General features: G+C 46.0%; 1 long non-coding RNA gene across 1 annotated transcript; it reads left to right on the forward strand.

Moving 5' to 3' along the window:
- Positions 1-1,765: 1,765 nt before the first annotated feature.
- Positions 1,766-9,195, forward strand: LOC140662491 (uncharacterized). Its single transcript, XR_012046099.1, has 3 exons — positions 1,766-1,904; positions 8,261-8,694; positions 8,731-9,195. It is a non-coding gene; the product is annotated as an uncharacterized lncRNA (long non-coding RNA).
- Positions 9,196-14,819: the final 5,624 nt, after the last annotated feature.

Consider the following 14,819-nt stretch of genomic DNA (forward strand, 5'->3'; position numbering starts at 1 on the left):
CCAGCATGGCCCAGTTTTTCCTCCATGGCTTGGTTGCAGAGCTATGGGATCATGGAGATGCGGTGTGGTCGCTACAGGAGTACTGTAGTGGATGGAGCCAGGCTGTTTAGGAAAGACAGAGGGCAGGTCAGCATGGGTGACATTGTGGTGGGCGGCTGCTACAGATCATGTGATCAGGAAGAAGAAGTAGACAAGGTGTGGTGGGTTGACCTTGGCTGGCCACCAGGTGCCCACCAAGCCGCTCTATCAGTCCCCCTCGTCAACTGGTCAGGGCGAAAAAATACAATGAAAGGCTTATGAGTGGAGATAGGCTCAGTGAGATGACTGAGCAACTACCGTCACAGGCAAACCAGACTTGACTTGGGGAAGTTAATTTAATTTATTGCTAATGAAATCTGAGTAGCATAATGAGAAATAAGAACAAATCTAAGAACACCTTCCTGCCAGTCCTCCCTTCTCCCCATGCTCAACTTCACTCCCGAATTTGCTACCTCCTTCCCCTGCGCAGCACAGGGTGACAGGGAATGGGGGTTGCGGTCAGTTCATAACACCTCTTGTCTGCTATTCCTTCCTTCTCAAGCTCTTCCCTGCTCCAGCGTGGGGTCCTACCCATGGGAGGCAGTTCTTCATGAACTTCTCCAGTGTGGGTCCTTCCCATGGGCTGCAGTTCCTCACAAACTCCTCCAGCATGCGTCCTTTCTATGGCGTGCAGTCCTTCAGGACCAGACCACTGCAGTGTGGGTCCCCTGCGGGGCACAGGTCCTCCTAGAAAACCTGCTCCAGCGTGGGCTCCTCTCCACAAGACCACAGTCCCTGCCGGGATCCTGCTCCAGTGTGAGCTCTCCATGGGTCACAGCTTCCTTCAAGGGTACATCTGCTTGCTCTGGCATGGGGTCCTCGATGGGCTTCAGGGTGGATATCTGCTCCACTGTGGACATCCATGGGTTTCAGAGGGACAACCTGTGTCACCATGGTCTTCACCACAGGCTGCAGCGGAATCTCTGCTCCAGTGCCTGGAGCGCATCTCCCCCTCCTTCCTCCCTGGCAGTCAGCATGGGTTTGTGAAGTGGAACTCATGCTTAACCAAATTTCAAGCCTTCTATAATAAGATGATTGATTTTGGTGAATGAGAGAGTGGACGTTGAGCATTCTGAATTAAGTTATACTTTCAGCACTGATTTTCCTGGAAACATTGGAGACAAAGCTGCTTATTAAGGAGTAGATAAGTGCTCAGTGGCATGTTCCTTGCTCCAGCCTTTCCCCCTGGACTCTGGGACCTGGGATTCCTGACGGCTGGTCTTGCTAGTATGGACTGAGGTGAGTAAGGCATTCAGTACCACAGCCCTTTTCCATGTCCTGTGTCACCAGGTCCCCACCCCATTCATCAGTGGGCCTGCATGTTCCCTAGCCTTGTTTATGCATGCAGCACTCCTTGTTCCAGTGGTCACTTTAGCATTAGTATCAAGTCCTCTTGAAACCTTAGGCGGCAAACTCTGAACTTTCACCCACATCCATGCACTGAACCATGCACAGCTGAGGCTGGTGGAGGCCGGCGGAGGGCTGCGAGCGCCCGGGGACTCCGTGCTCCTCTCCTGCCGGAGGTCCGGCTTCACCTTCGGGAGTTATGCAGTTCGGTGGTACCGTCAGGCACCCGGTGGCAGTCTCGAGTGGGTGTCCTACATCAGAACTGATTCATCAATCATTAAATTCGGGCGGTCAGTGGAGGGTTGAGCCACGGTGTCCCGGGACAATTCCCAGTCCGAGTCGTCTCTGTTCCTGCGTGCCCTGCACCCCCGGGTCTCTGCCCGCTACTTCTGTGCCGTTCCCACGGGGACAGGAAATCCAGCTGCGCTTTAACACAAACCTGCTGGGACCCAGCCCAGGGTGCGAGAGCTGTGGGGCAGGTGAGTGCTGCGATGTGTGTGGGGTCGCTCAGGGCTGTTCCCAGGCAATGAGGTGCCACCGCTGTGCACTGCAGGTATTCCTGGCCTTTCCTGCACACTGCAGGATTTTTAATTTATTGCCAATTAAAATAGAGTAGAATGATGAGAATTAATAAAGAACCCCAACCCTAAAAAAGTCGTCACCACTTTCCTGTTCTCCTTCATCCTAGGCTCAACTTTACTCCTTCATTTCCTTCCCCTCCCTGAGAGGCACAGGGGTGATAGGGAATGGGGTTTGGGGTCAGTTCATAATATTTCATCTCTATTACTCCTTCCTCCCTCCCATGGTCTGCAGTCTTTCATGAACAGATCCACGGTGGTTCCTTCCCAAGGGCTGCAGTCCTTTGGGATAAACCTGCTCGGGCGTGGGTTCTCCACAGGCCCCAGTTTCTGTCAGGGCATACTTACATGCTCTGGCGTGGGATCGTGCACAGGCTGCAGGGAAATACCTGCTCCACTGCGGTCTCTTCCACAGGCTGCAGGGCAATCTCTGCTGTGGCACCTGGAGTGCTCCTTCTTGCCTGACTTGGTGTTTGCAAGGTCGTTTCTCGCACTTTCTTTCCTCACTTCTCACAGTGCTGCACCCTGTTCTGACCTGTGGTGGGTTGACCTTGGCTGGATGCCAGGTGCCCACCAAGCAGCTCTGTCACTCCGGCTCCTTACCTGGGCAGGGGAGAGGAAATATAACAAAAGGCTCATGGGTCGAGATAAGGATGGGGAGATCACTCAGCAATTACCGTCATGGGCAAAACAGACTCGACTTGGGGAACTTAATTGAATTTATTGCCAATCAGATCAGAGTAGGGTAATGAGAAGTAAGAACAAATCTTAAAACACAATCTCTGTTGTCCTATACCTTTTCCCTGTTGGGGATCTGATGCTGAGCAGGCTGGAACAGTCTGTTTGTGGCATGGGGCAGTCCCTGGCTGCTTCCTGAGGAGGCCACCACTCCACTACAGCCCCCCGCTACCAAATCTGTGCAATGGACACCCCTGGACACAGGGGTGTCACAGCCCATCTCAGTGCTGAGTCAATGACTGCAGTGCCTGGGGAACAGATTGTGGACTGGTCGTGGCCGGGTGGTGTCACAGGTCCAGAGATGTGGGAAACCTGAGCAGAGCAGGCGTGTGAGCAGAGAGGAGGTGGGGAGAGGTGAGCAGGAGCTGCTCTGGCCGTGTGGGATCACGTGTGCACGGGGTCATTGCCCGTCCCAGCTAAGTGGACAGGGATGGTGGAGGAGTTGGAGGATTGCACAAAGGAGAACTTAGCATGCCCTTGCACCCCTGTTTTTACAGAATGGTTGAGGTTGGAAGGGACCTGTGGAGGTCCTGTGGTCCAAGCCCCCTGCACAGCCAGGACGCGTAGAGCCGGTTGCCCAGGGCCATGACCAGGCAGCTTTTGAGTATCTGCAAGCATGGAGACTCCACAAGCTGCGTGGACAAGCTGTGCCAGTGCTTGATCACACTCACAGTGAAAGGGTGTTTCCTGAGGTTTAGAGGGAACCTCCTGTGTTTCAGTTTGTGCCCATTGCCTCTAGTCCTGTCACTGGCCCCATCTTTGCTGCACCCTCTCTTCAGCTATTTCTGTACGTTGATGAGATCCCTCCGGAGCCTTCTCTTCTCTGTTGTAAGTAGTCCCAGCTCTCTCAGCCCTTCATCGTAGCAGGTATGCTGCCTTCTCTTAATCATCTTTGTGGTCCTTCTTTACATCCATGGGACATAACGTGGTTGGAGAGACAGTTGTCAGTATAGGCATAGTAGTTTCACAAGTTACATTGAGAAATACCATATTAACATTTAATCTAGGATTTTCCCTCACACAGCACCTGGAGTCTAGCATTAAACAGCAGCTGGTTTTATCAGAACACTCTGATTTTTTCCCTGCTTGTCAATTCTACCAGAATTACATCCTGAGCTGTATCTGTTTCACAGCAGAAAACGAGAGTCTCTCTTTCTGGTTCCCAAGGGACTGCAACAGCTACTTCCTGATAACCTAGGTAGACTCTCTTCCCTTTGTTATGGACAACTCTCATATTTTTGGGTTGTTTTTTTTTAAAATACTTAGCCATGCTGTTGTGGTTGTCAGGGTTGTCTCGCTTCATCGTTCCTGTTGCAAGGGCTCTTCAGAAATCGGTTATTTGCCAGCTGGTTGGCTGTCCCTCACTCGTTTGACATGTGAGTGGTGTATTCAATTTTCTTTTCCTGAAACTTTGACAGCAAAGTAAGAACATAGTAAGACAGTATGTGGCCCTTCCCATTTCGATTCTAGCTTAGACTCTTGAGAAAATATCTTTACTAGAACTTTATCCCCAGGCTGTATATCATATACCTGTATTTCAGGTGGTGCAGACTGATACCTTTGAGCGCATTTTCTATGGTCTGCAAACTGTTTCTGCATACTTATAACCTACTGGGTCAATTGTTCCTCTCCATCCAAGAGGCTGGACTTAGCTGGGACATAAATCCCTGGGATGGCCAAATGTCTCCCAAAGAGAAATTTCTGCTGGCGTTAGTCCTATGGATTGTTGGGGGCATTTTGCACATCCCACAGGGCTAAGTGCAATGCGTCCGGCTACTTCAAACCTATGTTTGTGGATATTTTTGCTATCTTTTCCTTTAAGGTTCTGTTCATTCTTTCCACCTGTCCCGAGGATTGTGAGTGATAGGGATTGTGCAAGTTCCTCTCTATACCTAGCGACTTACATAGTCGACCAATTATACTTGCTGTAAAATGGGCACCCCCATCTGATTCAGGTGATTTGGCAACTCCATATCTGGGGATAATTTCCTTCAATAACGCTTTAATTACTTCTCCTGTGTCCGCTTTTCTCATGGGGAATGCTTCTACCCAACCTGACAATTCACCTACTATAACTAATAACTGTTTGTATCCACTGGTGGATGGCATATCTGCGTAACATATTTGTAATCGCTGAAAAGGGGAATAGGCCCATGGTCGTCCCCCTAACTCTGAGCTTGGCTTGATACTTGAAAACTTTTGGCAGGTTGGGCAGCTACTGGTGATCCTTTTTGCGGCAGCATAAACTCCTGGTGCTGCCCATATGTTTTGTACCTGTTTAGCCACTGCCTCTGCTCCTCCATGAACTTTGTCAAGAAACCACCTAGCCATGGTAATTAAATACTTGTTTGGCAAAACCGGTTTTCCTCTAATTGTCCGTATTCCACTGTCATCTTGTTCTGCTTCCCACTTTGCCCATTGTTTCTTTTCCTCTGCTGCAGAGTCCTTTTCATCCATGGCTTTGCGGTCTCTTTAAATTTGGCCATTCATTCTGATTTTCCATTGAGATTGCAACCATACACTCCCTCAGAGGTTGCTGGGCTGCAGCTTTCATAGCTGCATCAGCTGAGGCATTTCCTTCACTAATTTCTGTAGTATCTTTGGTATGGGCTGGGCAATGTAACACAGCAATTTGGGTAGTTGGACTGATTCCAGCAAATTGCGTATTTCCTCTCCATTGGATACCCTTTTCCCTGATGATGTGAAAAATCCTCATTCTTTCCATAACATTCCCGTTGCATGGCGTACCCCAAAGGCATACCGAGATTCCATATAAATACTGACTCATTTTCCCTTTCCTAGATGAAAGGGGAAAAGCCTGCCTTTCCCTGTCCTGTGTGTGTCAAGGCTACCAGTTCCACTCCTTGTGCACTCAGCCTTGCTGGGAGTGGTTCAGCTTCCATCACGTGTCCTTGGCTGACCACGGCGTGCCCAGTCTTTCGTTGTCCATGCAAGTAGTAGGATGAGCCATCTACAGATAGAGCTAAATCTGGGTTCTGCAAAGGAACATCAGTTAAATTTGTCCGTGGTTTGCTAGAAGTAAGCATTACTTATTCGCACTGATGATGTTCCTCCACTTCATCAGGCAATGGTAACAACGTTGCAGCATTCAGGGTATTGCATCTTCACAGAGTATCATTATCTGCCATTAGGAGAATTAGTTAATACCTATGACAGTGCTTGAGTCACATATTGCTTCATTAGTATTTCTGCTTTGTGTGGGACATAAACTGCCACTGGATGTTCTGAGATAAGTGGGCGACTCTTCTCCAATATAGCCGCTGCTGCCGCTACTGATTTCATACAGGCTGGTGCCCCTGCCAGCACTGGATCAAGCTGAGTTGCCTAATAGGCGACTGGCCTGTGATGTGGGCCCAGTTTATTGCGTTATTACTCCACTGGCTATCCCTTTTTGCTCATGTAGATTCAAATTAAAGGTGTTTGTATAGTCTGTGAATCCAAGGGCGGGAGCTGATGCCGAAGCTCCTTTTATCATTTTAAAAGCTTGCTCCCTTTCCAGACCCCATGCAATAGGTTCTACCTCCTCATTTCTCATGGTTTCTGTCAGTGATCCTGTTAATTCTCCCAACCCAGGAATTGACAACATCCCACAGCTCCAAGGAGCCCTCACAACTGTTTCTTTGTGACCAGATGCGGAAGCTTTATTCTAGCTTCTATTCTTTCTGGGTCTATTACCCTCTGCTCTTCCCTTAGGCTAAACCCTAGATATTTAACTTCCTTCTGACACAGATGAAGTTTGGATGGAGATGCGCGATGACCTTTCTCTGCTAAGGCAGTACATAGATGAATAGTGTCTTTTATACAGGCACCCTCATCTTTATTTGCTATTAGCAAATGGTCTACATATTGTACAAGGGCTGATCTGCCCGGTAATTTTATGCCTCTCAAGTAATTTCTCAGTATTTTTGAAAAAATTATAGGAGACCCTACAAACGCTTGTGGGAGACATGTCCAGATTAATTGTTGTCCTTTCCACATAAAAGCAAACAAAACCTGGGTGTCCTTCTCTAAAGGGATGCTAAAGAAGGCAGCCGTTAGATGAATCACAGTAAATTATCTTGCCCAATGTGGTATTTGTAAAAGTATGGTAGAGGGATCGGCACTACTGGATGAGAAGTCACTATGTGCTGATTAACTACCCGTAGATCTTGCACAAAACGGTATTGCGGGTCCTCATCTTCATCTAATCCATTCTTTTGTACGGGGACTATAGGAGTATTATACAGTGACACACACACCTTCAGAATTCCTTGGGCTAAATACCCGTCTATTTGCTTTTGAATGCTCCTCTCAGCTTCTTGGGGAGTCGGATACTGTTCCACAGCCAGAGAGGGGTTTCCTCTCTTTGTTTTTATGTTTCCGGGTTGAGCTGAAGCTGGTAATCCCACATCCATGCTAGTTTTACTGCACAGCTTTGTTGGTACGGATTTCAATACCTGAGGTATTTTTAGCTCATTATTTGGACTTCCAGTGACTACAGTCATTCCCATGATTATTAAATCTCTTCCTTCAGGTGTCAAGTGTAATTCTACATCTAAAGGCTGCAAGAGATCTCTCCCTAACAGGGGTACTGGGGAGTCCTCTGCCAATACAAATCACCCCCCTATACTCTTGTTTCCTATGGTTACTAATAGGGGTTTACTCCAATTCTGCTTTCTCTGTGCTGTGACTCCATGTATTAAAATTCTGTGTGTGGTCTGAGACCCTCTGGGGATAAAATTCAAAAGGGGTAATGTAGCTCCTGTATCTACCAAGAATTCAACTTCACAACCTTCAGCTTTACCTGTAATATGTTCCTGCTGATCCAACTGTGTTAAAAAATATGTTATAGGACCAAAAATGCAAGGTATTGCAGACATAGTGTTAAAAAAATGTCCGATATGTTGTGCTAACAATCCAAAGGTGGAAAAGAAAACAATAGGATGAAATGTAAAAGGAGGAGTAATGCCCGGGGAGCAGTGGCAAATAGATTTTTCAGTGTTCCCTAGATGTAACCAGTATAAATATTTGTTAGTCCTGGTAGATACTTTTCTGGTAGGCCTGAAGCTTTCCCCTGTCACACCAATAAGGCAAGAGAGTTAATTAAAGTAATGTTAAAAGTAATAATTCCTAGATTTGATATTCCAGAAGGAATATCTTCTGACAGTAGAGCTCATTTCATAGCATAAGTAGTACAGGGAGTATCAAAAATTTTGAAGATAAAATGGGATCTCCATACCCCATGGAGACCTCAATCCAGTGGAAAGATAGAGCAAATGAATCCAACTCTTAAGAGGCAAATTTCAAAATTATGTCAGGAAGCTCACCTGAAATGGGTAGAAGCATTACCTTTGGTCATATTGAGAGTTAGGGTAACCCCAAGAATCAGAGAAAGAGTAAGCCCCTTTGAGATAACCTATGGAAAACCATATCATACTAATGCACTCACAATAAAAGAGGATCAAATGTACATGAAAGGACAGGAAACAGTTAAAGAGTATTGAATTTCTCTTTTGCAGATCTTATCTGCATGACCTAGGTACGTAAATCAGAGGACATCTTTGCCTTTGGACACCCCTGTCCATCCTTTTCAGCCGGGAGACCTTGTCTACATCCGAACTTGGAAGACGAGGCACTAAAGGAAAAGTGGAAACAGGATGGCTTAGTAAGATTTTACATGGTTTAGGATTCTCCCTGACAGGATGGTTACAAAGTCTGTTACAGAATTTAATTATCTTTGTAATAATTATAATAATTGTTTGTGTCATGTTTGGTTGTTTTAAAAAGTCTAATCACTAGACAAACATCTCAATCCTATGTGTTAGTGATACAAAATGGAGGTGAAACTTGTTGAAAAATTGGATTTCGGTAAGTCTCAAAGGGGGGAATTGTTGTAATAATCAAATGTAAGTATACACTTCACATAATGTTGATGTTGCTATAGAAATCCAGTGTAGATTCCAGTGTAGATTTCAGTGTAGAAATCCAGGTAGAGCCCTACCCTATCTCCATAGGAACTTAGACAATGTACCTTTGGCTAATAAGCAGGATGTGGCTGTCGAAAGCAGAAGTCTAACTGATGCATTACTAGTCTAGTTAGTAAACCAAACCGTGAAGAACTGCTTAGATCTGCCAAACAAAGTAGGAAAGTAGGGGAAAGGTAATTCCGGCAGGGGGAGATCACGACCACGGCCTCACGGACCACCTCCCCCAGTTATACCACTGGCTCGAGTGATGAAGTTGAAGAAGAACAAGTAAGCATGTGTACTATTTTACATGCTGGGTAAAGAGACTTTAACCAATCATTTAATAGAAGAATACTGCATATGTGTTAGGAGGTTGAATATGTTACTGCTTTGTGTATAAATAACTGTTAATTTGAAAGCTGTGTGTGCTGTCTTGGGACAGGCACCCATATCTGCGCAAATATGCAATAAAATACCGCTGCTCTGTGTGTGTATTGGCATTTTGAACACCGGGTAAACAAACCCCGATTTTTGGGACAATAATTGGGTTACCCGCATATTAAAAATTCCCAGTCCTTCTGCTTCCCCTTCAAGATCTGCAGGGTTTCTTCCCTTCAGTCATTGTGATGTGAATCTTCCCGGGCCAATTCTTCCCAGTGATGACTTCTGTCTTTTGCCCTCTCCCACAGCCCGAGTGGGCATTCCCACTGCATATGCTATAAATTCCCACAATAATAACACTCCCTTCCAACATTCCTTCCCGATCCCCTTTGTTTTTTTCCTAGTCTTAGCTCAGACCTAGTATCTGGTCTCCTCCCCCCGCCCACACCACCCCCATCTCTCACTTGCCAATGCCTTGCTAAAGCCGTGGCCAGTAAATTTGCCTCCCGCTCTTTTACTTTCTTCCTTTCTTTAGCCTGCTCAGCTTTTTGCCTTTCCTTGCACTTGTCGTATACAATCACAGCAATACTCAAAATCTCTTGTAAATTCTCTCCCTGCCACCCGGGCATGTGTTCTTTAAAGTAATTCTGTATATCAAGGGCCACCTGATCCACAGTGACACTAATTGCGAGTGCGTCATTAAAATTCTGCGGCGTCATTCCTCTGTGTTTTAACAAAGCTTGTCGGAGTCATCCCCAAAAATCACCAGGATGCTCCTCAGGTCTCTGCCTGCATTCTTGTACTTTAGTCCAGTTCCCCCTAGTTCCCCACATGCTCTAATGGCTTCTACCAAATTCTGGAGCCCTGTCTGACAAACGGCTCCATCCCCTGCATCATTATAGTCCCAGTTTGGACCATTCGCTGGCCAGGGGTTTCTGTTTCCTCCCGCCTGTTAGCCGATTCAGCATCCTTCCTCATTATTTTCTCCCTTTCGTCAGCGTGAAAGAGTTCCCTTTTGAGCATTTGAGTGTCACTCCCATCCGGATTATACTCCGTCCATATATTCCAGAATAATTGGGCACACCTCTCGGTGTCTTCCCTTAGGCAGGGCATCTTACTTCCCCACAATGCTAAGTCACCAGGTTTCCAGGGCTGGTTCTATGAAAGGTTAATACTGGCGCAGTCTCCGCCGGGGCCCCAGGGTGCACAGCAGCAGGATTAGGACCATGAGTCATAGTCAGAGGGAAGAGCCCGGCAGCCGCAGGGTTAAGAAGAGGAGAGTCGGAAGAAGACATTTTTGGTTGGGTAGCTTCTGCTACTGCTACAATTACCCCCTTTTTTTCTTTTTTGACTTTTGTCCTGGAAGTCTTTCTCTCCCCAGACCACTCATGCCATACATACCAGTAATCCATTTGGTATGGGTACCTATCCTGCAGCTACTGTCTCAAATACATTAATTTGTGTAGATCCATTCCTGTAAGAAATGGCCATTCACCTTGGTATAATTTGATGGCGCGCTTTTTAGATAATTCCACTGTACCATAAAATTTCTTCCAATTCTGTAAGACCTCGGCCAAGGGCGTCCGCTTTTCTACGCTGGGTGCATTTCCCATTTCTTTTTCCTGTATCAGAGTCTCACTTATGTGCGTTTTACGCTGGTCAGGCCACATACCAACTTTTTCTTCTTGTATGCTTTATGCTGACCAGGCCATGCACTAACTCTTTTCTTCTTGTGTGGTTTATGCTGATCAGGCCACGCACCACCCCAATCACTAGTCTCAAGTCTGCTCAGGGAATTTTAACACTCACTTTTCGGAGCCTCCTGCCCTAAAGGTCCCAGGTGAATTCACCCGCTGCCTGCAGTTGGAAGTATGGAGGTGGGAGGATCCGAGGGTGCTGGCCTAGGGTTCCATCTGGGTCGCCAAACTGTTAAAGGAGAAGCCACTGCCTGAGCATTCACACACCATTGAGGGAGTCGCACACACACCACCCGAGACTTTAACTGCCAGGACCCGAGTCCCTTCACAGCAGGCAGCTCCACTGAGCTGATGGGTGCCCCTTTTCGACTCCTCGCTCACACACACACTCTCGCTCTCGGGCACTTTCTCTCCCCTCTGGCTCGACCCTAGGTTTCCTGAAGCAGCGTCTCCGATAGGACGTACGCCAGATGAATTTGTTGATTGGTACAGCGGTGAAAACAGCTCGAGCTGGGTTCCTCCAGAGAGAGACCCAGAACAAAGAAATCCCTGGGTAATTATACCCTTACAATTTAAATTCCCCTCCCCTCACGAGACAGTTTGGACCAACAGTAGTATTTGGGTCTGGGGTCTTCCCGTTCTTCATTGGGTCCTTTCATCATCTCTAGGCGGGCCGTTTCATCTCTTATCTCTAAGGTTGTAGATTCTACTGAGACTGTAGCTTCCTTATCTTGCTGGTTTGCACCAGTTTGGGGGCCTTCCTTCATGTAGCCAAGTAAAAGTTCAGTATATGGTCAGTGGATTTGGGTGAAAGTTCAGCGCTTCAGTAAGCCTCGCTGCTAATGCTAGGTATTGGATTCCGTCTGGGTTAGGAAGGGACTACTGCAACATAGGGTTCCCCCTCCCAATCGTAGCACTCCAGACACCTCTCTCTTCATGCAATGTTTCACATACTCTGAGTGAACTGCTAGCTGTAATTCTTAACTGTTTGGAGTAATTCTGGTAATTCTGGGCACCTACATTGCAATCCCAGGAAAGGTTGTATTTGTTTCCTTTTCAGGACTTGTCCATGTAAGGAGAGCAGACACTACAGATGGCGTACAGCTGTGAAACAGTAACAAAAGTTCGATTAGCTAGCTAATGCACCAGCATAACCGTTACCCAGCACCTGGAGCTGTAGTAAAGATAAAAACATGCATCGTTGTAGACACCACACGGATGGCAACTCCAGGCTGTTCCACTAGGACTTGCCAGCTCAGTTCCTCCTGCGACAGGGAAATGTGCAGCACAGCGCATTGTAGATTTTCCTGAGCAATGTGCAGCCCAATATAAGCCTGTGCCCTCTCAGGTCAACTTATTAGGTGGATCACCAAGTCGTCCCTGGAAAACAGTCTTCTGGTTAGGACCACTAGAGGCACCCAAAGCGCTTGAGCTTTGGCCAATGTGTTTCCCATTTCCATCATTTCCACTTGGTCTGTTGCCATTACTGTCTCACAAATTGAGTTCATTACGCAGTGCGCAACACCCAGTACACACAGAGAGCCGAGATACCAGTTTATTTCAAGTTTTGCGCAAGACCGGGTGCTAGGTGATAGCTCCACCAAGCTAGCACACGGCTCGTTCACGCAGGTAAAATATTTATACAGTCTAGTTATACATATGCATAAGTAATTATGCAAAGCAGTTTTCTATTGGTCTACATTCTTGTCTCAATCTTAAAGCTACAGTGCTACTTTAATATTCTGCGCATGCTCAAAGGTGAGGGGTCTCTGCTTGGGCCGGGGTCTCCAGCTCAAGGGGTGTGATTTTTAGCATTATAATGAGGATAGTTCGTGTGAGGGTTCTTCTTACCACACTTCTATTAGTAGCTTCAGATGGTTCCCAAAACATCTTAATTAACTTACGCATTTCTCCAGGATATATTTCACTTCCCAAGGACAATAATTTTAATTAGATGTTCCACATTCCAGTCTGAATCCTCCTTATCAATGTTACGTAAGTCCTGGCCTTCCACCAGCTCCTGACTGACTACAATTCCCCCCTCTGAGACTATCTAAGGATATTTTTTAGATAAGTCTTACTTTCTCCTCAGGTTCTTTAGCAAATGCTAAGCAACATCTGCAGGTGCACTGTGGTAACACATATAGACATACAAAGATATGTTAATAATATTATTGTTCCCAGTATTATAAGAAAATACAGAAATAATTCCCTTTGAACACAATCCATATGGGGTATGTATTCTATCTGAGTCCAAGTGCAGTTCATTTAATTCCGAGTCAGCTTCCGTTTCAGTGGTGCTTTTTCTCCGCTGTCCGCTCTTCCGGAGGGGAGGTTTTCACCCGCGTGTAGTGAATCCAAAAATCTACTCCTTTTACTTTGATAGCTGTGGGAGTAATTAGCAATGCCAAATATGGTCCCTCCTAACGTTCTTTCAAAGTTTCGTCTTTCCAGGTTCGGACGTAGACTTGGTCTCCTGGTTGAAAGATCCGTACTGGAGTGTCTAGTGGAACAGGCGTTCTCTCATTCAGGTACCTATGAAGGGAAGACAAAGTATGCCCTAATGACAGCAGATATTCAGTTAGTATTTGGTCTCCACTGACATGCATTTGATCACTCTTTCCTGTTAGTTTATTTACAGAATACAGTTTACCATACAGAATTTCAAAAGGACTAACCCTCTCCCTAACTCTAGGAGTAATCCTGATTCTTAGTAATGCTATAGGTAGAATTTCTGTCCCTTTCATTTGGGTTTCCTGGCATAATTTTGAAATTTGTCTCTTTAAAGTTTGATTCATCCGCTCTACTTTCCCACTGGATTGTGGTCTCCAAGGGGTATGTAAATTCCAATCAAATTGTAAAAACTTGGCAAGCTCTTATAGGGTTTTAGCAATAAAATGGGGCCCATTATCTGAGGCCATTCCTTCAGGGATACCAAATCTAGGGCTTATTTCTTTCAACAGTACTCTACCTCTCTAGCTTTGTTGGTTCGACATGGGAAAGCTTCTGGCCATCCAGAAAAGGTGTCTACCAATATCAATAAGTATTTAAATTGATTACACTTTGGTAGCTCAGAGAAATCTATTTGCCAGTACTCCCCTGGCATTTGTCCCCTTTGACCTGTCCTGGAGGAGGTCTTTTCTGTATCTTTGGATTGTTCTTGGAACATATCGAGCACTGCTTTACAGTAGCATTAGCCAGTTTTTGCATTCTCGGTCCTGTGGCATATCGTCCGATGTCTGCTATTACTGCATCTGCGCCCATATGGGTTTCTTGATGAGTCCTTTTTATTAATTCCCTCATTAGTGGGGCAGTGACTATTATTTGTCCAGTATCAGTTGTCCACCATCCATCCTGGGTTTTGGTACAGTTTAGAAGTTTGCTAATTGATTGTCCTTTTCCGCATATATTGGAGGATCCAGTAAAATTCTTCCAGTTGGAATTAAAGCCCCCACCTTAGAATCTGTAAAAGCTACCCTTTTTGCTCTCTCGTCAGCTTTTCGATTTCCACTAATAATATCTGTTTGTCCTTTCTGATGGGCTTTACATTGCATTACAGACACTTCCTTTGGCTTGAGAATGGCCTGTAATAAATTTAAAACTGCCTTTCCATGTTTAATTGGAGTTCCTTGGAAAGATAACAGTCCTCTTTCTTTCCGTATGGCTCCATGGGCATGTATCACTCCAAAGGCATATTTTGAGTCCATATATATGTTTACTCTCATATTTTCAGACAATTCCAGTGCTCCGGTTAGTGCAACGATCTCTGATGTATTAACAGGTCTTTCGCCCTGTGAAGCTTCAAAACCCAGGTATTCCACAGTTGTTTGCACAATCTGGGCTTTCTTTTGTGATACTCTGTATCCAGCTAGTCCCAAGAAGTTTAATAGATTGATGGTGGCTCTTTTGCATTCTTGTTCTGAGGCGGTCCCTATCAATATATCACCTACATACTGTAGCAAAGTAACAGAAGGATGCTCACCTTGCCAGTCTGCCAGTTCTTGAGCTAGTACGTTACCGAACAGGGTAGGGCT

Source organism: Ciconia boyciana, chromosome 22, assembly GCF_034638445.1.
Source record: "Ciconia boyciana chromosome 22, ASM3463844v1, whole genome shotgun sequence".
Classification (NCBI taxonomy): domain Eukaryota; kingdom Metazoa; phylum Chordata; class Aves; order Ciconiiformes; family Ciconiidae; genus Ciconia; species Ciconia boyciana.